The sequence below is a fragment of the Parasteatoda tepidariorum genome, chromosome 7 (assembly GCF_982258835.1).
Source record: "Parasteatoda tepidariorum strain Cologne lab strain chromosome 7, Ptep-v5.0, whole genome shotgun sequence".
NCBI classification, from domain to species: domain Eukaryota; kingdom Metazoa; phylum Arthropoda; class Arachnida; order Araneae; family Theridiidae; genus Parasteatoda; species Parasteatoda tepidariorum.
Window position 1 is genome coordinate 13,390,993 of NC_141761.1, and position 25,103 is coordinate 13,416,095.

The window sequence follows — 25,103 nt, forward strand, 5'->3', positions numbered from 1 at the left end:
AAAGTTTTGGTTGACAAATGTCTGGTAATTATTTCCCACAATGGGCCAAATTTTGAACTCAAAGTCCGATTTCTTTTTATTTTATATCTTAAACGTTGTTAAACAGCAGTACGAATTTTCAGTTTACGACAACCAATGTTCAACTCCGTAGCCTTGTAATTTTGAGCACAATCCAGAAGACAAGGGAACTATTGGAAGAAATTCCCTTTCATGGATGACATTTTAATGGAACTAACTCTCATTTGCGTTACGTGGAGGGAAAAACCATGAAGACCTCTCACGTTTAGCCTGGCGACAAAGGGGACTCTAACCCATGATCCGTCTATCACTGAGGATATTTTAAGTCAGCACTGTGGACGGTGCGAGGCGGGTGTGGAATTCAAATTAACCAGCCTTCACCGGGATTCGAACCCAGTTCACCTTATAGAGGGGCGAGTGCTCAATCCCCTGAGCCACCACGGCTCAAGTCCAACTTCTTGTTCAATTCCATAGACAGCAAGTAGCTAAACTTGTTAAATAAACTTGTGAAATAAACATATTTAGCGTTCAGGACGCAAAGATAAGTAACACAAATGCCATTAGAAGGTATTAAGTGGGACAGGCAACACCCGTTAGCAGTACTACGTTGAACAATGATTAACAAAGTTAAGAAAGGGAGATTTTTTATTTATTTATTATAAATCATTTTAGTTTAAGAATATGTTTCACCTACTGTCACAGTAACACTTTGTGAAATGTTAACAATTTACTCTTTTATTTAAATCTTATCTTTTAATTTTTTAATCCTTTATTTCTTTTTTATTTATAGAATTTATTTAACACGAAATTTCCCTAGTGATTTTCTTAAATTAGGGTTTTGTCTTCTCGATTTAAATGCAAATAATTTTTTTAAATATCCTGTTTGGCAAAACTTCACTTTTCTTATTATAAAGAATATTAACTTTCTGTTCTCTCCTCTTCGCTGGTCATCGCGGTTATTATACTTCCTGTGGGGAGAGATGCCCCTCTACACCCGCCTTTATTTTTTCTTCATTTATTTTTTCAGGGGGGCTTAATCAATTTGATTCGTCTGATTTTCAAACTCTTCGCTCTTTAAATTTAGTAGTCTCTCGCTTTTTTGGATCAATACCAATTAACGAATTTTTTAAAAGATTTAACACTTTAGGTCCGAATCGAGAGAAATTTTTTTTACATCCTTTTTCTTTGCTTTTAAGTTTAATAAAATCCTCGAATCGTACATTTCTGTTAATTGAATATCTACTTTTTAAAACTTTAATTTTCTTTAACATTAAAGACCTTTTCAAATTTAAGCATTCCTTCTGCATTTATTTTAATGATCATCATTTAAATTTGTCTTTTTCTTGTATCTTATTCCGATGCGCGACACTTTATGTTAAATTCTCTTGTCCCCCATTTCTAATTCAAGGCTTTTTTTTTGTTAAAATTGTGTCAAAAGATACGTTTTACTGGTAAAATTGTGAATTTGTTCTAAATACATGTTGTGCTAAACTAAAAGAATGTGGGAATACACCATTTTATTTGTGTTCATTTTTGTGATGGCTTTTCATTTTTTTTTTATTTCTGTATGCGGTGAGTAATTTGGTTGTTGATTGGTTGTTATTTTGAGTAATGTTATTGATTTGAGTACAGGTTTTACTTCACTTTGGAAGCATCTCACCTTGTAAAATACTAAGCTTGTGTCTGACTATAGCACGTCATTGTCTTATTTATTTATGATCATGATTAATTTTAGTTTTCACCTTATTTCAAATTTGGTGATACCAATTTATCCAAACCTCACACTTTGTGACCTATTGGGTTATCCAACGACATCATTGTACCACTTTTACTTAATGATCACGTTCATCGTCATCATAAATGGCTCGACAGCCCAAGGCGGGTCTTGGCCTTCTGAAGAAGTTTTTTCCATGCTAAGCTTTTTCCTGCAACCGAATTTCCAGTCCTTAGTTTTTAAGACCAAAAGGTCTTTTTTTAAGCCATCTGTCCATTTCAAATTCGGCCTGCCTTTTTTTCGTGATCCAACAGGTCTGGCATTGAAGTTTCTATTTTTGGTACGATTTTCATCCATTTTGAAATAGTGGCCTGCCCATTTTATTCGTCGCTTAATAAAGTCAGTAATATCAGGCTCATTATATGAATGATAAGGCTCTAGATTTGTCCTTCTAAGGTACACATCATTTTTTTTTTAAATTCCTCCAAAAATACTTCTCAAGACCTTTCTCTCAAAGGTTTCTCTCAAACCTTTAAAACATAACCTTCGTACAAGATAAGGTTTCAGAAGCGAAAATTTACCTTAAAAGAGATTTATATCATAAAACTATCGTTCTTCTATGAATTACATTTTTTAAATTTATTTTCGAATTCCATTAAAACAACTATTGGCATATTGTTATATGATCACGTTCCCCTTAATTTAATTAATCTTGATCCTATTTCCGGCCTTAATTCGTTTATGTGTTACATACTTATAAAACTCACTATTGCCTATTTTTAACTCAATGACTATATCCAAATGCAAGTACAAATTCCAAGATATAAATATTATTACAGTATCAAAAAAAATATGTAAAAAGGAAATCGGTGTTCAATCTAAGTCAAATGGTCAAACTTGAGTCATTTCTTTTCACTGCAAATTTTATTTCAGTTGATTTTTGAGAATAAAATGAAGTTCATTCAAAGATTTTCCTACTAAAGTAAAAATTAAAATTTGTGGGTTTTTTGACAAAAAATTAGTTTAATTGTTTTTGGCATTATTTTTTAACGGGTAATGCTAACAAAACAATTTCGATGGGTATTAGATTTCCTACAATTTGTTTGATTTGGAACCAATGTCACTATCAACGATAACTTTTTTTAAGGGTAGTGCAATTATTTCCTACAATGGACAAATGCTTGGAAACAAATTAAAACTTGTGGTTTCTAGGTTAATATTAACATGCTCCAGCCAATTTTTTTTTAAAAATTAATTAGAACTTTTGGGTGTGTTACTGATTTCCCACGATGGGTAAACATTTGAAGAAGGCTAATGTACGTTCAAACTTTTATTTCTTAGTCAAATATTAGCTAAGATATGGCTTTGCATGTCTCTTTTGGTAGGTTACCTGATTTAGCAAAACGTCTACTGAAAAATAACATTTTGAGATCAAATTCGATATTGTGGTTACTAGCTCAAAAATTAATTAAAACTTGTTTTGGCTATTTTTATGAAGTCCGGTTTGTAGTTCATACAATAGGTCAAACCAATTTTGGCCAAAAACTACATTTGAGCAAGTGATTTAACAATGCGAATATTTTGATTCCAGGAATTCTGGGAACTGCAAAGGGTTACGTTTAAAGAAAAAATTCAAATTTGAAGATTTAAGGACAATGTATTTAGAGTGTATTTTGCCCTGCTATGATGTTTTGGTGGATGGACTAACAAAAATTCAATTCGGACTAGAATTTACTAATATTTTTCTACAATGGGTTACCGATTGGAGATAAAACTGAGCCTGTTTTTATGTTAAAATGTAGTTATAACCTATCAATCCAAAAACTCTTTGAAAATGGGTTAATCTTATGGTGGTGACTTTCTCCTACGAAGGACTTAACCAGGCATCGTAAATAGCAAAATTCATATTTGTGATTTCTTTCGTCAAAAAAAGAGCCGACACTTGTTTATTAAAGCAATATATAACTTGTAAACTTTCCACTATTTTTTCTGAAATTAGCTGTAACTTGTTTAGGACGTTTTGTTCTATAAAAATGGGCAAATAAAAATTTCTGATGGACTAAGGAGGGCTAGCAATTTCCTACATTCATTGCTGTCAGTTAAAACATATTTCATAACTTCGGTTGTGTTCATGAAAATGTATGTTTTTTTTAGTAATTAGTATACGCTTTTCAGTAATTTAATGCGAGGTTTTTAAAATATTAATTCGATTATCTTTAAATAATTTAGATATGAAATTTCATAGATTATATCACTCCAGAAAATGACATAAAAAAAACTGTGTTATACAACATTAAAGAGTATTGAAGCAATAGTTTCATAGAAAATGTGTGTTGCAATTTGCAACACGCATAAATTTGAATGAAACAAGGGTAAAAATCTTACCAGAACTAGGTCGCTCTACATTATACAATTTACACACTAACTTCCCTTCCAAAAAATTAAGGGTCACAACTTTTCCTGCAAAAATTACAAAGAAAACAGTAAGCAATGTTTAAATAAGCCTTTCAAATCACAAAATTAAATTAAAAAAAATTATATTCAAAACACTTTTAATAAAAAAAAACAAATATATGCATGGTGCAAAAGAAAGAGAAACAAGTGAGTAACATAGAAGAGGTGGCTTAAGTTTTTAATGCATTCTTATAACACTTGCTTGATTATTTCATAAAGATGTATATTGAACAATAAAAATGAATTAAAAATTATTATGCAAAAGAATTGGTTTATCTTTCCCTCACAATGCATGCATGTGATTTACCATTAAACAGATGTAGACAAGCTGACTTACAGGATTGGGAGGATTTTCCTTTTATGAAAATTTCCAGCTGTCTCTTGTTTATTAAATCAAAAATTCGCTGTAACCGAGGAAAATTTTTAGATAGCTCACGATTTTTTTCGATGGGTTAATGGAGGATTCCCAAAAGGTGCCCCGTCAATGGATCGACGTCTACAGATGTCCGTGAAAAGAAGTACCAACACTTAGAACTTTTATTTTTTTTTTTTTTTTAATTTTTAAAACCTATAATTATATTTAGGTAGAATGCGCAAAAAAAAACGGACCACCCTGAATAACTTTAGATCGAATAATTTTTACGTTCTAGGACTCGATCTTAATGGCTTTAAATTAAACAAAATATCGTTTTTAAAAAGTTAATAAATATATTTTTCATTAAATCTAAATAAAATTATAAATAATAAAAAAATATTTAGATAATAAAAAAATATTTAGATGGTCATAGGTCAATGAATTATTATTATTTTGTAATTTAACCACATTTGCGTTTTATGAGGGAGAAATTCTGTCAGAGAAATTCGGAAATTCTGTCAGAGAACAGAAAAGCGCCATCTATGATTTTGAACACACTTGTCAAATACCTCGTGTTGTGTGATTTCAAGGCTTTTAAAATATTTCCTGTTTAATTGCTGTATACTGAAATTGTTAATTAATTTCACTTTATTGCTTAATATCTATTTATAGAGTTACAAGGCCTCCTAAAATGTTTATATTAAAAGACACTGAAAAGCTAAGACATTTAATTATATATGCAAAAATATCCCACTTTTTATACTAATAGAGAGGTTATGGAATAATTTATTTTGTTGAACTTGTTTTAATTTAGTTTTGAGTGAAGTTAACCTACAAATAGGCAAATGGAAATTATTTCGTTATAGTGTATTATAACCAACAAACCTTGTTTGGTTAAATAATAAATTCATAAGTAATAAGTTAAAATCTTTCGCTGGCATGAATAAATAAAATTAAAGTAATAAAATATAGAAACCAAATCTTTTACTGGAAAAGCTATTCATTTAAAATTGTAAAAATTACTAATAGAATTTATATGGAGCTCAAAAATTCTGATTATGATCATTTTTAAAAATAATTTCTTCTTCAAAAAGTAGACGGGGGGGGGGAGGTGAAAATCCTAAGCACTAAGCTAAGCTAAGCTAAGCTAAGCTAAGCTAAGCACTAAGGATGATGCTTTTAAGCAGGGCGTCTTTTGGGAGATCTTAAGAGAGTTAGAATCTCCAATAAGTTATTAAAAATAAATTGTTGCATGACTGGTGCTTAAAATTAAAAAATTGCAATGCATAAAACAGTTAAGAAAGAAAAATAAGGATGGAACTTTCTACTCGTACTTACAGTTTTTATCTTTCAAAAGCTACAATTCCTCGTATTCAACTTCAAGAAAGGGAGTCAGGCAATGTTTTAATCTGGCATATGAGTCAGGCCTTCACTTATCTGTGGGATCCTTAAAAGTTGAAATATAATAAATTAGTTTTCTCTGATTACAGGAAAAGTGAACATAAACTAAAGAGAAAATGTAAAGTGAATATTTGAATCTATTAATTCAAAGGGCCAAAAACGGGATGATACTGAAAATCACATTATTTATCGCGTTACTTGTATACAGATGGGTTTATTTGTATACTTTTCCTATAAAGTGTAATGTTTCTTCCTAATGATAGTGTTCTGTAAGAAATCTTGATTCTAAGTTGGTTTGATAAAATTTATAGTCTGAAATAATTTTTATCTTTTAGATTTTACACATTTGTTTTGGTCCCGGCATTTGAATAGTTATAGACGAGGGCTATTCCAAATTTTCCTTTTGTCTCAAGTTCTAGCAGTTCATACAAACTTTCGGTTGGACATATTGAAAACTACAAATTTGAAATTTGTCTACAAACGTTAAATTGTTTAAGAAAAGCACTCAACAAGAATTGCATTAATTCTCCGGCCAATAAAAAGAGTTAATGCCACCAAGATCTCCGCACTTGACAAACCATTATTTCTATCTATGGGGTTATGTGATAGACAGGGTGCATGTTGTTGTTCATTTACGTCGCATTAGAGCTGTACAATGGGCTATTGGCAACGGTCTGGGAAACATCCCTGAGGATCATCCGTAGACATGCCATAACAATTTTGATCCTCTGAAGAGGGGATGGCACCCCCACTTCGGTTGCCCAACGACCTGCACGCGAAGTCGAGCACTTTACGGTAGAACAGTTTAACGAGGACCAATACCGCACACCCTCGGTCCCTACGCTGACTGCTCCAAGTGGTCACCCACCCGCACACTGACCGTAGCTAGAGATGCTTGACTTCGGTGATCTGCTGGGAACCGTGTCTTAACGATCAGTCAACTGCGGGACACAGGGTGCATGTGCTTCTTATGTCCAAAACAATTGAACTCAAAAAACGCATTTCAAATGTGCTTGCTTCGTCAACTGTACAAATGCTTCAAAATGTGTGGCGTGAAATGGATTACATCTTATATGTTGTCCGTGTAACCAAGGCAAACCAAAATCTGTGGCATGTATACAAAATTTTGAAGTTCCTTCTACATTCTGTTAAAATTTTATCGATAAATTCTTTTTCGTCAAATAGTTACAGCCGTTTGTAATGACTAGATTCATTTAGAACTTCCCTGCTCTTTTAAAAACCCTACAATTGCTGAATCATAATGAACCAGAACTAGTTGTGTATCACAAAATATCGATGACGTCAATGCCATGTCTCTTCACAAAGACCAATACAACATGTCCTGTAAAATGCAAAGAAAGAATAGGATTCCAAATAAAATTACATTTCTAAAGACACATTTAAAGAATCACTGCTAATTTACTCAATGGATATAAGTATTATTTAATTGTTAAAAAAGAAATATGATTATATGAAGCACTTACACTCCCATACCTCTGATTAACAAAATTGGCCCACTCAGAAAAACAAGTTTTAGTTAATTTATGGCATAAAATAAGAGGTATTGAAATTTCTCTTCGAAGGTTAGCCCGTAGTAGAAAATCGTTTACCTAAAAAAATATTTTTGTTAGCTTAACCACCAAAAAAGGTCAAATCTAACTTTTAAGTTAGAGAGTTTGAAATTTGAATTTAAACTTTAGTCTACCGAATAAATTTTTCAGCACACGTTAGTCCTAATAAATAATGTTAACAAACTGAACAAAATTAGAACTAATTCAAGTTTTACACACTCTTTGATCTTGAAACCAATTAAATTTTCTTCACACACATAACCCATAATAGAACATTTCCTGTGCAAAATTTTCATGAAATCACATTTCTTTTAAAAATCTTATGGAGTTGTAAAGTGCCTAAATGCTAACTTTCGAACAAGAAGGCAAAAATTTATATTGCTCTACCAAACGTTAGTCGAGTAAGCATTTTTGCTAGTCAAACACATAAAGAAATTAAGGATAAAACAATTTATAAATTATATAATAAAACAAAAAAAAAACTAATTTCTGATCTAAATGCCATAAGTTTGATATTTCTTTTAAAAGTTCAAGCATTATAAACGTTAGTACAATGTTAGCCCATCAAAATTTTTGGTATAAAATTATCGATTTCTAGGCCATTATATGAAATCAGTTGCCCAATAAAATTTTTTGTTAAATCATCCATCAACGAAGAGTTGGGTCAAATAAAGCTTTAGCTTACTTTTGATTTAGAAAAATTCGTTTTTACTCCAAATAAGAACGCCGAAATCGAGAGAATTTTTTTGTAGTCTACCCTCCAAAAAAAGTCATGACTGAATCAAGTTTTAGTTAGTTTATGACCTAGAAACTTCAAGTTTGACATTCGTTTTAATATGTTATCTCATAAAAGGAAATTGTAGGCCAAATCGAAATTTTTTTTCTCAAATCCATTTATCGAAAAATATGGCCTTAGTCTTAGTTAAGTATAAACAAGTTTGAATTTTATCATAAAACTTAAGTTCATTTTAGCAAATCGCTAGCCTAGATAAGTTTTGTTTGCAAACATTACAAAAACATTTTTTGGATAAAACAAAAGTTCTTGGTTATTTTTGACCAAGAATTTAAATTTCACTACCCAGGTAACAAAAGGATATTGTCTAACATTAGAAAGGTGCAATATAATACTGCCGTGCTAGACTCCTGAATCCCATCTTCTAATATTAGAGCTAATATTATATAAGATTAGAAATATTCAATCTAACATTTGAGCGTTTAAAATTCTCATCTATTTCATTAATTTTGGTCCAGCACCACTTTTTGTGAAAGGACATCCCATATTATTAATAAATAAAATTATTTTATTAAAGCAAACAATAAATTAAATATTACTCAAAATGTCATTTTAAGCCAATTCAATTTTATGCCAGAAAATGCAAGAAAATATTAGTCTTATAAAACTGGAAAAACTTTTTCAACTTTTAAGTTCACGATTATTTAAGTCGCCATATTATTCGTTTTCGACAGCTAAAATGAATCACTTTATTTTCAAAGACAATTTAGTAAACTTTTTAAATTTTAATGATAGTTACAAAAAATATTAAAGTAATATCGTAGTCAGTGTTTTTTTCTTTAGTTAAAAATCAGCTAGAAAAGTAATATAAAGCACTTCAAATCATGATGTGTTAGAGAGGATGGTGTTGTAGAAACATTCAGTATACTTAATAATCTTGACCACTTAATCGTAACATTTAAGAATTAATTTAATGATCATGTATTTAATATCTAATAAAGTTAATAAATATTATGATTGTGATCATTATTGACAATGAACAGTTTTCGTGTACTAGTTGAATTTTCTGTCAAAACGCATTGTCTAACTATAAACAGGTAGTATTGTAATTAGTTCAGAATATGCTCGTTTACTTGGTTATTCGTATTTGATAAAATTTGTTTGGAGCAATGACGAAGAAGAAAAATAATTTTCAGTAAACAAGTTTGGCATGATAAAATAATTATTAATTAATCTGCTTCTTTTATGTTAAAACCCTTACATTTTAGGATGGTTGTTTGAAATTTCATTTATAAGATAAACACTATTGTTACTTTATTAAAACTTATTGCTTAAAATATTGTAAAATAAGGAGTTAAAGATCTTTATTTTCATTTCCAAAATATAGACTAATTTGCATGTTTGTGATACATCATTATTTATATTAATTTGTAAATGACAGCAACTTATTAAAATATAAGCGACAATATGGTCTAATCAATGTGTGTTTTCGTTGAATGAAAACAGTGCTGAAAAGGAGTTAAAAATTTTTATTCAGGAAGTTTGAAAAAAAAAATGAAGAATAAAACAAAGAAAAATTATAGACATATGAAAAAAAGGGGGTGGGAAATAATAAGTAAAAAAAATAACAAACAACATTTTATTAAAAAAAAAAAAAAGTGAAATGTTAATTAAAAAACCGGAAAATAAAGCCGGGAAAAAAAAGATATAATCTTTTCTTCAGCCCACACGATTATATCCGCAAAACAGAGTGCTTTCTGATATTGTATTAATAAAGCCAAAGCAAAATATATTAATACAATAGTGTGAGGAGCACTCAAAAATTTTTTTTTATAAAATAACTACATAAAAATCGATCATAAAAAGTAAATATAACATGTAAATACAGATAATAAATTGTATATATATATATATATATATATATATATATATATATATATATATATATATATATATATATATATATATATATATATATATATATATATATATATATATATATATATATATATATATATATATATATATATATATATATATATATATATATTTAAAGAGAAGGAATAAAATTTTTACTTGAGAGAGGTTATAAATTAAACTCTTTCAGCTAATCACCTTTCCTCTGCTACATTTTTTGATTCTTGTGTTTTTGAAATACCTATTATTTTTTGGCTCTTGGTATTGATAGGGATATCTACCCATTGAATTTTATTATAAAAGATATAATTTCTTGATATTTTCAAATTAAATAACCGAAGTTTTAAATAAATATTCAACGCTTAATATTTTTAAATTTGATGTTTTCGATGTAAAGTTTTACTTTTTTTATCATGCAATTTTAGCTTCTTCTGCTGGATTTACAAGCTGATCTACCAGAAAGGAATAATTTAATTTTGAGATGTGCTGCTGGTATCTGATAGAAACTGGATGTAAAATTTTATATTTAAATTAAATCAATATGTTCGCCTTTATAAGATTAACTCATTGATTTAATTTAAATATAATTCGATTAATAGTTGTTAGAAAGTATAAGTTTAAGTAATTAAAGATATTTTCTAAGTTAGGAAATATGTAATGCTAATTGTGGCATCACAAAACTTTATGCTTTTTTCGATATAGATTTAAGAAATGCTTGGAAATTATCAAGTATTTGTGATTTACATGCTCAATGATTTTTTATATCCTCCAGGAAATAAAGCACAGGGCAAAAAACAAAAACAGACCACCCTGAATAACTTTAGATCAAATGATCGGATCTTCACGTTCTAGTACTCAATCTTAATGGTTTGAGAGGGTGACCACAAATATGCTGATTAATTAATGCAGAGGTTACTTTAAGTAACAAAATGAGACACAAAGGCGTACTTTATAGTTCGTCTGAAATAGAATTTTAAAAAAGTCAGATATTTAAAATTCGATTCCTCAGGATCAATTCGCACCGAGCATCAGATGTAGATCCTATTAACTCTCGGCCACAAAGGCATTATCATTGCGTATGTTGTCGGGTCTGCGAAGAATTTGCACCAATCAACTACAAAAACATTTTTGCGTTTGAACTTTATTTCTACTTTTAACTAACGTTAAAAATAGTTGCCATGAATCGCTGCAAACTACAGTAGTTTCAGTAGTATACAGTAGTTTCGCTACTTGTAGTCTTCTGTTTCCGACCACTGATCAAAAAATATAATTTTTTTTTACAACAGAACGGGTACTAAGCATTGAAACAGGAGGACCATCACATTTTTTTCGTACATTATAAACATATACTCCTGTTACTAGAGAATTTCGGTATTTTCAGAAAATATTTTTCTTTCTTAGTAGTAACAGAAATTATGTATTAATACATTACATTAAATAGAATTGTGTCCACCATTACATATGAACAATTTAAACAGTACAACGCGATAAGATATCACCATTAATAACTTTCGTTCTAATGATCTGATTTTCACAAACAAAGTGTAAATCTTAATGGTTACATCAGAGGAAGACACCCATTAAGAGTTCTAATCTTAATAGGTGACTTCAAATATGCTAATTAATTAGTGCTAACTATTAATTAAGTTACGAAATCAAACACAAGAACGTTCTTTTTCTGAATAAACCTTTTTTACATATGTGAATTCTTGACTCTTGGAATCGGGAGTATTTTTTTCTTATAACCGACGTTGAACACCGAAATAATATTTTTTTTTTTGGAGGGGCGGGGAAGCTTACGACTAAATGATCAACTCCGTATTCTTGTATTTTTTTAACCCAATCCAGAAGACAAGGGAACTCCTGGATGAAGTATTGGGAGAAATTTGCCTTCGTGGAGCACTGTTTTGGATGTAACAAACCCGCGTTTGCGTTGCATGGATCACGAAAAAATATCCTTCCAATGATAAAAATCACGAAAACCTCCCACGGTTAGCCTGATGGCAAGGGGACACTAACCCATGATGATATTTTGAGGTAACACTGCGGTCGGTGCAAGACGGATGCGGAATCATCGACCAGCCACCGCTGGTATTCGAACGCAGGGCACCTCGTTGGAAAGCGACCGCTCTATCGTCTGAGCCATCCATGGTTCTTATAGTAAAATCGAAACGGATAAAAGTTTGGTCTCCTTAATGTTTAATAAATCATTAGTAATACAACTTAATAATTTATTAAGCAGAGGCATCTTTAATAAACTATTACAAGATCTAGAAATGAATAAACTTTTCAGATATCTTATATTTCAATTGAATTGAATTTATCTGTTTATTTTAAATAAATGAAATGTTTGTTTAGCAGAAACTAAATATTACAAAATTATTTAGAATTGTTTTTAAAATTAGCATCGATTATCTGAAAAATAAATAGTGACATTGGATAAGTGTGTAAAACTTTATAGGAGGATATATTGAATATTTTTGAAGAATAAAAACGTTGTGAGCTTAGAATTGGCTTCATTAGTAAGATATGGATATACTAGTGCCAATATACTGTGAATCATAATCCTAAATATATCCTAATGCATAAATAATCATATGTGAACTCTCTAAGAGCAAATAACATGATTTGCTTTAAATTTTTTTGCAAATTTATCATTTTTATTACAACATAATGAATAGTCTACTATTGTTTTTTGTTAATAAGATGAAAATTTTACTCGAATCACACAAATGCTCTGAATCTTTATTACATTTTTTAATATTAGTTAAAAAAGGCATTATTTTTTCATTTTATTTATTTGCTACAATCAAGCATATGGAAGGCTACTGCAAAAATTCACCAATTTTCTACTAATATTGTAAAGACCAAATTTTATGTTTTATGTAGGAAGTGGATTGTTACTCGGAAGGACAAAATATTCTTTAAAAAAATTATTCTGTGTGTTTTTCAAAATTAATCTATTATCTTTAGATTTTTGAGTTGAAGTTATTGGAATAAAATTATTAAATAATTGAAGAACGGATTTTTTTTCTAATATATATATATATATATATATATATATATATATATATATATATATATATATATATATATATATATATATATATATATATATATATATATATATATATATACTGCAAAACTAATTAAATAATTAGTTAATTATTCCTTCTTTAAAATGCCAAAGCTGTAAAGCATTTTTTATAAAAGAGTTGTAAAGTTTAGAAGATTGTTGTGTTGTAATTTGCCATAGTCACCACCTTAAATATTGATTTTAAAATTTTTTGCCAAAAATGAAGTAACTATGTATGAATATTAGTGTACTCACATAATTATTTAAGCGAAAAAGAAAGAAAACATACGATAAAAACTGTCGAATCAAAAGTTAGATGAAAAACATCTAGACCAGTACCTGATTGAACTAGGAGGAGTTCCTAAATCACATTCAAACTACTCATTCTTTCCTACGGCAAACATGTTTTGATTTTTCAGTTAGTACCATCTTCAATTCAATTGTACCTGATTTTTTTTCTCTTCTCTGAAGTATTAGTTATGTTAATGTTGTATACTATTTTGCTTAAAGTTTAAGAAGAATTATAGTAAAAAATATATAAGGGGTAATCGTTGAAGAAATTAGTAATAAACTACTAATAGAATTTATATGGAGTTCAAAAATTCTGATTGTGATCATTTTTAGAAATAATTTCTTCTTTAAAAAGTAGACGGGGGGGGAGGTGAAAATCCTTTTGCACTAAGGATGATGCTTTTAAGGAGAGCGTCTTTTGGGAGATCTTAAGAGAGTTAGAATCTCCAATAAGTTATTAAAAAAACTGTTCCATGACTGGTGGGTAAAATTAAAAAATTGTAACTATTAATGATAATTTGTGTAAAAAATGGTACAACTTTGGAGCCCCTGGGTTAAGACAATTAAAAAAAATTTAAGATTATTACTGATAATAAAACGTTGCGTGAAATTTTGAAACCAAATAACAAAAAGATATTAAAAACTTAGCTAGCTATTTCTGTTTAAAATATAGAATTTTGTTAAAAAAATTCGAGATATAGAATAAGAATCAACAAATAAAATTAATATTAAGGGGCTCAAGATTTTGAGAGCTTCCCAGAACGAACTATATGAACCATGTATCCTAGATTATGAATACCCCCTATATATAGGGGGACGGAAATACGAAAAAAAGGGGCATGTTTTTTCAGTGAAAGTATATTTTGTTGTCTGATTTCGTAACTTAAGGAATATTTTGTACAAATTTAATACCATATTTGAGGTCACTCCCTTGAACCATTAAGACTGAGTTTTAGAAAGTGAAGGTTTGATTATTAGATCAAAAGTTATTTATGGTGGCATGTTTTTTATAAATTATAAATTTTTATAAATATTATAAATATTTTTTAATAATTTTAAAAATATTATAATAATTTTATAAATATTATAATATTTTTATAAATATTTTTATAAATTATAAATTTTATAATTTTTTTATAAATAAATTTTTTTTTAGATTTAAATGGGTTACAGTAGTTTTGCTGTAACTTAAGATAATTTTTTTATACTGGGGTTAAATTGCTCAGAATAAAACAGGTTATAAGACGTATTTTTCTTCTCAAAAAATCGAAACTTTTCCCCACGATCCCTTAAGGGGGGTGCATGATAGATGTGTGGTAAACAAAAGGTGCCTTCTTTTGAAGAACATGCAGAAATTTTAAGAATAACAGTAGAATTTCTTAGTTATGCAGAAGATAACTTAAACAGTGGTCGCACACGCATTGTTTTATACGTTAAACGAGTTCCTATAACGGGTTATGTTTTAAGGCGAAATTAAATTTTGCATTTGTCTATTTCGCAATTAAGCAAAAAATATATTTTACTGAATATTATTTAGAAGATAGGTTTCACGGATTTTTTTGGTAGTATAACGATTTCTTACAGTAAACTTAAATTTGACGGCAGACAGTGTTATTGGTTGAATGGTTTATGGTGTTTCAGATTTTAAGAGGATAAGTTAGTTAAAATTTAATTTGACCATAACTCTTTTTGAGGGGTATGCTAACAATTATTTAATGATTACTGAGAAATCGATATTTGAAAAGGTCATATTTTTAAAATTCGATTTTTCAAGAACTATTAGACCAATTTTGCTCAAAATTTGTATTTTGGCAAGTAAAATTACATCCTTTAAAGTGGTGTAAAAAATAATATACTTTACAGTTCGAAACGTTTCAGACTTATGTTAAATAAATTAATATTAAATATTTACAAAAAGTTATTTTCTTACTGGATAGAACTGTATACGAGCTGTAACTGCGAAACCGAAACCGGTACGAGCTGTAACCGAACGAGCTGTAATCGAAAGGTGGCGAAATACGCATGAAAGTAAAATTAACATTAAGGTAGGGGAGCACAGCCTGCTGCGCGCGGGGCAAATGCGGCCCTCCGACTAAGGAAGTGCGGCCCGCGAGAGCTTCTAAACACAATAATTCAAAAAAAATCAAAAAATTTCGAACATTTTTAATCGCACTTTTGAGTCATCACGTTGACGCACTCAATTTTTACAGATTCTATAGTAAATGTTTAACACGCTTGCTTTAAGCCGATTTTATCGTAAATCTAGATGATTATTTAAGCAGTATTAACGCTTTTCAACGTAATTTCGAAAATTCCGAATTTTGATTACTATATTATTACGACACGATCGTCCATTTAAATAAACACTTTCGGCTCACTTTATTTGTGTCAATTTCATCGTAAATCTAAGTGACTTCTTATCTTTCTTTTTTTCGGCAGTTATTATTGCCATACATTCCCACATAGTATAAAAAATTCCGATGATTTTATTACGACATGCGAATTTTCAATCGCGCATTTGACATGCTTTATTCGTGCAGAGTTCAGCATAAATATAAGTGATTTTTTAAAAAAATTATTTTATACTTTTTCACGTGATTTTGACTATCCCGTTATTTAATTACGATGTTATTATGACACGCGAATTTCTAATCAGACGTTACTTTATTTCGGTACAGTTTTATCGTAAATCCTAATTATTTTTCCTTCGTTTCTTCGGCAACGAATTTGATTTGTTCGAATGTCGTAATGAATTGTGATTTGGTCGAATACCGAATATTCGGCGGGAAAAAAATCGACCGAATACTGTATATTCGAGGCCAAATAGCGACATTTTTTAGCAGCATAGCAACATTGAAACCAAAATTCCATTGCTAAGTATAATATTTTCTGGAAAAACGTATTCAGAAAACAAAGCTTAAAAATAAGGCCTATCAGAAACGCTTTTGAAAATGGCGCACTTATCATAAAAACTTAAGTTTGTATACAAAAGGGAAGTAAAGAAAATAAAAATTGATCTTTACTTTCGAAAGAAAATTTTAAGGCTGAACATCTCAGTTTTCCAATTACTAGAATAAGTACAGAGAAAAGAATAAGTCTAACAGAAATGCTGTTAAAAATTGCAACGTTTTACTAAAAACGACCATAAAAAGATTTTTCATCAAAAAGAAAAAAAAATGCTAGATAGAAACAAAAACAAAGTGTTCAAATGTCGAAAAACATAAAAAAATTTTAAGTGAAAATTTTAAAATCAATTCTTAGAACTAAAAGTATCGAAAAAATGACGAAATGGACCTATCTGAATATATTTTTTTTAAAAAAAAGCAGAAGTGCAAAAACTTGAGTTCACTATAAAGTAATCTAGTTTCAATTCTTCAAATTTTGTTTTTCCATTTGTCATCTAGAAGATAAATTTGCAAGCCATGTTCAAAAACATAGACATTAAAATTTAACAAATTTATCTAAAAATTATTTCCAATAATAAACAATACTATAATATAGTTAAAAATAAGATTTTATATTATTATCATATCTATACAAATTCAAAAAAAAAGTTAGAAAAATACTTTTCTAAAAAATACTGTGTTGAATATTTTGCCGATAATTTGATCAACTAAAAGTTTGACAAAAGGGCCAAATACTCATTACTTTAAATGCACTAATTTAAATGTAATGTTATTGCAGCTTGAGAAATTCACAAAATGGTGGAAAATGGGAATTTTCGAACTGCTCACTGTTTGTAGTTTTGATTTTAATTTCTTGTTGCTTGTTGTGATCTTTTCTGGTAAAAAGAAAGAAAACGTTTACTATATAAAAAAAAAATCTAATATTCAATAAAAAAAAAATTACAATAAGTATTGAATTTTATTTTGAACTATAAGAGTTTTGCTTTTATTTTAAGCTTTTGTTTAAACCTTATAAATTTTCTTCAATTGAAATATTTAATTTAAAGTTTCATTACTTAATACAGGGTGCGCAGCCAAATTATTCAACAAAAAATAAGCATCTTTTAAGCACTTTTCAAGCACTCAAAAAATATTTTTAAGCACTTTAAAAAAATATCATAACTAGGCAGGGCGGGAAAGTTTTTGGCAATTGACGGTTTTTTCTTGTTTTAATTATCGTGACAAAAAAAAAACCTTTTGGCATTGTTTTTGACAATTGTCAAATATCATGTCCAAGAGGTCGTGGGTTCGATCCTCGCCGGCCGAAGACTCCCCGTGTAGTAAATGGTGACTGATGCACGTTAAATCTGTTGAGTCTCAAAGTCCTCCATGTTCCCATAACAAGTAAATACCTCTGGGGGTACTGATCCTGGAGTTTCCTTGTCTTCTGGATTGGTTCAAAATTACAAGGCTACGGAGTTGAACATTAGTAGTCGTAAACCCATGAAATTGGGTCGGCTGTTCAACGACGGTTATAAAATAAAATATAAAATAAAATAAAATAAAATAGTCAAATATCACTGAAATTTTGAATCGCGTAAAACGAATGGCGTTTTCATACGCTACGGACTGACAATACGCCGAAATAGATAGGGGTTGAATTAATTGCGAAAACGTAGAACAATGTGAATTGTGTCTTTTCACATAATTCGAAGCGAAAATAAACATAGTAAAGGAAAAATCTCATTTTGAAAAGGGGAAAATTAAGCACTTTTTAAAATCATCCAATGAAAAAAGCACCTTTAAGGGCTTTTAAAAAATGAAAGTTGAAAATAAGCACCTTTAAGCACTTTTTAAAAACGCTACACACCCTGTTATATGTACTAAATTTTTTCCTACTTTCATTCTGTGAGCATGTAAGTTTTTTTTATTAGAATTTATTTTTGATATGAATTTTTGTATTGCATAATATGATAAAAAACATTTCTTTTCTTTAATGTTTATTTATCTCAATAAATCTATTTTTGAATGAATTCTAATAATTGAACACCTTTAATTTTCTACAAATATATTACTAAGTTTATTGATAAAAAAAATTAGAGCACTAATGTTAAAATAAATATTAGTACATTTGCCATCAACATGTCTGAATACATGTGCGGCCCTTCGTTAGTCAACCTCCTGTGAAAGTGGCCCATCACTCAAAAAGGTTGTGCACCCCTACATTAAGGGGTCCAAATTAAACCGTTCTCTTGATCAAAATATTACGACCATATTTCTCAGGTTGTTGCCACCACATATATTTTGGGGGACAGAAATCCAAATCCGTATAAAAAAAGAGGTATATTTATAAAACGAATACGTTTTCCAGTCTGATTTCGAAACTCAAAATCGTCTGCACTAATTAATTAGCATATTTGAGGTCACCCCCTCGAACCATTAAGATTGGGTCCTAGAACGTGAAGATCCGATCATTAAATGAAAAGTTATTTAGAATGGTCCGTTTTCTTTAATGCCAAACTAAAATATCTCACAGAAGAAATTTGACCTATAATTAAAAAAAATTATATTATTTAAGATGTCCCCTCTAGCCTCATCTACAACACTAACTCTTATCTCCTTCACTAATTTTTCATACAAACAGATTACAAGCTAACATTATGCTTAAATTAGCAAATAATATAATCAAAATTGCAAATCTTAAATAAAACATGATAATTTTTAATTACATATTTTTTATTTTCATTTCATATTGCCGACACAAGTGTTCTTAAAGAAAATAAAAAGTGTACATTTATTTCTTAAAGAAAATATTATTTAGACACTAACAGTAAATGCCTGTGTAATAACCTGCACATGGAGACTTTAAAATGTTGGAAAATCATACAGCAACATCTGCTAGTACTACAGGGTTAACACTTTCATGAAGAGCATTTTTATGTTAGAAATTTTTTTTTTACTGTACTGAACTAAGGGGCGAATTGCTGTGGGTTTGAATATCACGATAAGAATGGATACAACTTTCTCTCTCCCTGTATTCTAATGTCCTTTCTTCTAAGTGATTTTATTTTATTTTATGGCCATCGTTGAACAGCTGACGAGCCAAATTTAGGTTTACGACTACTAATGTTCTACTCCGTAACCTTGTAATTTCCAACCAATCCAGAAGACAAGGAGACTGCTGGATCTGTATCCCTAGAAGTATTATTTGTTACGGGAACAGGGAGGACTTTGTGACTAGACAGATTTAGCGTGCATTGGTCACCATTTACTATATGGAGAGTCGTCGACGGGCGGGGATCGGGCCAACGACTTCTTGGACATGGATCCAGTGCCCTACCAACCAGGCTATCCCGTCCGTTCTTCTGAATGATTGTGTGAATGTAACCAGCCGAGCAGCGATGGCTCAGGAAATATCGCGTTATCCAATGAGGCAAACCGGGTTCGAATCCTAGTCGATACGAATTCCGCATCCGGCTTGCACCGACCACAGTGCTAACGTGAAATATCCTCAGTGGTAGACGGATCATGGGTTAGAGTCCCCTTGCAGTAAGGCTAACCGTTGGAGGTTCTCGTGGTCTCTCTCTCCATGTAACACAAATGCTGGTTAGCTCCATTAAAAAGTCCTCCACGAAGGCAAATTTCTCCCAATACTCGACCCAGGAGTTCCCTTGTCTTCTGGATTGGGCTCAAAATTACAAGGCTACGGAGTTGAACATTGGTAGTCGTAAACCCATAAAATTGGGTCGGCTGTTCAACGACGGTTATAAAATGTAACCAGCCCTATAAACGGATTTGTGGCTCAATGACATGGACGTCGATACTCCACCGTCGAGGCTTAGATACAGATGCCCAATGGGTAGCGATAAGTGAGGAGCAATTCTGAGGCCAATAGGAAATAAGCCCAAGTGCACGCCATTAAAAAAATGCTCCAAATTAGAATATTTAAAGGTCCTGAACGTTTCTAAGGAAAATCTCGAAATAAAAAATATTTTTTTTAAAGATTTATTTAAATATTTATATTTACCTGTGATATCTACTGACATGCTTGATGATAGCAAAAGGTGTACGTGTTAGAGTCAACCACTTCTTATTCACTCTATAAAAACACACTGAGAAGGACAAATTTTGTCATCTTTACTCTCCAACTGCAACAGCCATTTCTCCTGCAAGAGACATCGTTTTTCTGTTACAAATTTTCCCATATCAAAATTTTTGATGGTCGCATTAAATTTTTTTTTATAGTTTCAGTGTGATTCATGATGGTCCAACATCATTTAATGGTCACCATCATCCAAGATTTTCCATTACATGTATACGGTTTTCGATATGCCAACAAACTTCCATCATTCTATGATGGAAACTAATACTTTAGTACTATGACGCTTAACCATCAAGAGAAGTTTGACTCTCATGGATCAGCAACCCATGATTTTCTCAACTATACATTTCCTTGATGGGAATTCTTGTTGGTTCTCAGGAAAATACCATCAAAACAATCTGATTTTTTTTTATTTTGAACCTTCATAAATCAATCCGAATTCCTACATTTAGGTGATGGTTGTTCATGATCGTTCCAACATTTGATTTCCAAGATACTGTGATGGAAATTCTGATGGCTCAAAAGGAACAAACCACGAGAACAGATTGCTATTCTTATGTTGGAACATCATCGAATTCCTAGATTGAGGTGATAGTTACTTATGTTGGTTACCATAAAAAAATATGATGGTTCATGATAGAATTACTGATGGTTATCGAGATTATGTCGTTCCATCAATGGAAAACCATCAAAAATTTTGACTTGTGTAGAGCAAAAATCATCTCAATGCCGAAAATGGTGGCATCTACTTTACACTAAAGTGAATCACTGTACATAACTCTTGGTACCTAAGTGCTTTGCTACATAAAGAACCAAAGATAGTTTCGGACCACAATTTTGGTATTCAGCAACTCTAAAATTTACGAGTTCAGTAAGATATGATACAGATGTGAGTCGGTAAAGTTATTTTTATTATACAACAAGTAAGAATCATTAACTAAGGTTGCATATATATGTTACCGTGAATAATCAAAATCAAGAGAATGTCGACTTTCACTAGTAAATGTTCACAATCACATAGTCATGTTGGTGATTGTCCGAAATATTTCCTATATCCGATTTCATATTAACTTATTCGTTTGTATTATTATATGAATTCGATATTTTAATATCTGATGAAAATAGATTTGGAGAAACATCAGTGTTTGGAGTACCGGTTAAATGCATACTGGGAAGTGACACTTGACCTTAAAAAAAAAACAATGATATAGGGCATACCAGACAAATGTATACCGGGTAGAGGCAAAAAACTAGACCTAGTGTAAAATTCGGACATTTACCAAACAGACTATGTGACTGCCAACTTTAAAATCACCAATTTCCGTCATTCATAGCAACATATATCTATAACGTTTATAGCATTTGTTTTCATTTCCATGAAAACCATTATTCAGCTTCATATCAAAAATAAATATGGAAACTCAGACTAAACCCTAGTAGTGCAAATTCAACCTTGACCTTAAAAAAACATGGATGTATGCACTTAACTAGACCTTTAGTTTGTCTATGGTAAGAACTCCCCCACCACAATGTCTGAGGCCGTCTGCTGCAACGAAACTAGAATAGCGCATTTCAGTGCGGAATAGCTTCTATTCTCTTTAGGGCTGACATAATAGACCGAAGAAAAAAAGATTCCTTTTCTCTAGTCGACCAGAGTCAAAACCTGTCCTAAACAGTGACCCCACACCCCTACGTAAAATAGTTATAACTCGTTACCATAGTCACCGCCATGGGTGTAGACAAAAGACTAGGGGAATTCTTCCTTTAGACGAACTGTAGTAAATATTTCGAACTCTTACTAGCGACTATATAATTGTAAACATTCACCGGTGGAAGTTAACAATCACGAATTTCGGTCATTCACAGTATACTAATTTTTAAAATAAATTTTTTTTGCAAATCGAACCTGCACACATCAAAGAGAAACATTTAGATCATAGGTTCTCAACCTTTTTAACGTTGCCGCCTCCTTAAGGAGCAAAAAAATATTTCAACGCCCCCCTTAATAAAAATCCTGTTATTTTAAGCATGGGGACGGAGGGATGTGTGCTGAATTATAAGAGGCAAATTTTTTAAGCAATTTTTTTACGCTTTGAATTTGTTTGGTTTTTTAAAAAGGAATAAATTAACTCGATAATTTTCTCACGGCAGGTAATCGCCGTCTATTTGTTATGATCAAAATAAATACGTTTAATGAAAAAAAAAATACAACTAAGAAACCTATGCTTAAAAAGAATAATTTATTCTATATTAGATAATTAAAATAACACCCAAAATAATTTTGTTACACTAAAAAGTAGTATCAACGAAACATTCAAGTAACTATGTTAGTGGGATGATTGTACTTATTGGTTCATAACCAATTCCTTAACGCTCGGTTCAATACTTTTAGTGAGATGAAGACGCAAATACCCACGTTTGCACAATTTCGAGTCGATTTCTTCTTTTTGTGACAAGATCCGTAACAGCACTGAATCCACATTCGACAAGTCAGGAGGCAGGGAAGGCAATTAAAAAATTTTTAGCGATAGTCTACAGTCCAAGATAGAGACGACTGTGACCTTTAACACTAGATTGCCCATGGAAGTCATTTTGACTGCTTTTTAATTTCAATTAAAAAAACAATGATAACGCAATTTCTTAGAATTTTGTGACTTTTTGTACAACATATAATTTTTTTATTGTTAATATTTACAAATAACTTGTTATATAACTGAAAATAATAACAAAAATATAAAATTTTATTTTAAACAAATTTCTTTATACATTAATTACGCTTTCTTTATTCATTAGTTATTCTATGCAGTCATTTTGACTGCTTTTGAGCAATATAGGTATTTCAGTCTTTTTAGTGTTAAGTAAAAATTCTGTGAGGCGATCACCATTTCAAAGTTTCATTAGTTAAAAGTTCGAGCAATTCCTCGTAAATCTGAACCTCTGCTGTTTCAATATTTACAAAAGGGTTCATGAACCCATTGAGGGACTTCGAGGGAACAAAACATCTTTAAAATGGTCAGAAAAGTCCATGAGCAAAGAGTCAAGGTGTTGACAATATTCTTGTGCATGTGCATCATCAGAGAGAATTTTGCCTGCATGGCTAAACTCATTCCAACCAAAATTCTGCTGAAACAAAATCAGTTTTTTTAGAAAGGCGAAAATAACTTATTTTGTAGGGATCGTATCGAGCTCGTCGCCTTGAAGTTGAAAATTAATGCCATTAAATTTTACAGATAAATCAGCCAAAGTCTTTCTTAAATTCTAGCAATCTGTCTCTTAGAGCTACATTTCTGTTTTCGAGGAACTCAAGCACAGAGTCGAAAAGATTCCAATACCTATTGAGACAGAAGCTTTTTGAAAGTCAGTGAATCTCGGTGTATATTGCAAGCGATTGAATTCTTCATCGATTTTCTTACACAGTTGTCTAAATAATCGATCTTAGAGAGCATTACTGTGAATTTTGTTCACAGCAGATACGGCATATTGCAATGATTGATGCAAACGGTCACTGAGATTTGTTCTTACTAAATACTGTCTGCGAATCATGCAGTGAACAGCTAAAATATCTGGTACCTCCCTTTCCAAAAGGGTGATAAACTCACGATGTCGACCCACCATTGCAGGAGCCTATCAGTGGCAATGGACATAATATTCGCAAGAGGAATGTTTTTCTCTTTAAAATAATCTTTGACAGTACTGAAAATAGATTTACCTTTGATATCTAAAATCAAGCTTCCTGCAAAAAGCATATCTTGAATAATTTTCCCTTCCTTTACAAACCGGACCTATGCCTACAGTAAAGCCTGCATTACCTGGCAAGGTGAATTCATCAACTTGAAGAGAAAATTCGTTGGACATCAAAAGTTTGCATAAAGAAATTTCAACCTCTTCATCCATCTCATCATTTCGTCGCCGCACTGAATCGTTGCTTATGGTATAGTTTTTTATTACATTGGATGATGTAAAACTGTTTCTAAAACTTCCTTGACAACCGGCAGTATTAACTCTACTCCGATGGTTTGAGCTTTCCCAGATTTAGCAATGAATTTTGATATATTATAAGAAGCGATCAAACCATCGTCGCATTTTTGTGATGACGTTACTAGTAACCCTGAAACCGAAGGTGCCTTCAGAAACGTGAAAAAAGACGTTCGTCAAAAATGACAAATCTGTATCTAGTTTTTTGCAAATGCTCTTGCTAACGGTAAGATTTCCTTACCTCATTAGATAAAACTTTATTACAAAGTAAACACATAGGTAATTGAGAGTTCAACAGTAATTGAACAAATCCCAACTTCAAGTACGTGACACTGTATTCATGACACTTCTTTTTGTCAACCGACATTGTTGGTGTCAGCAAAGTACAAACGATGAAAAAAAATCAACCATTTCTCAAAATTAATAAATAATTTATGATACTATAAAGAACTAATTCGCGTACGTACCTGGCCAAATAAACTATGAGATCTAATCGAAACTGGGGAAAAAAACCGCAAGAAAGCTAACGAAAACCATTATAAGAAACACGGGTCCAATCAAACATTCATACTGAAAGCGCATGTACTGCAATTTCCACCAAAAGGCTTGAA

General features: G+C 30.8%; 1 protein-coding gene across 1 annotated transcript in view; it reads right to left on the reverse strand.

The window, feature by feature from the left end:
* LOC147806860 (uncharacterized) overlaps positions 1–25,103 on the reverse strand; it is a 94,014-nt gene that overhangs the window by 57,668 nt on the left and 11,243 nt on the right. Inside the window, exons 3-5 of the mRNA XM_087167354.1 lie at positions 20,443–20,581; positions 5,880–5,988; positions 4,118–4,192 (exon numbers count right to left, since the gene is read on the reverse strand). The gene's annotated coding sequence lies outside the window, so the exon portion shown is untranslated. The remainder of the gene's footprint in view (positions 1–4,117; positions 4,193–5,879; positions 5,989–20,442; positions 20,582–25,103) is intronic.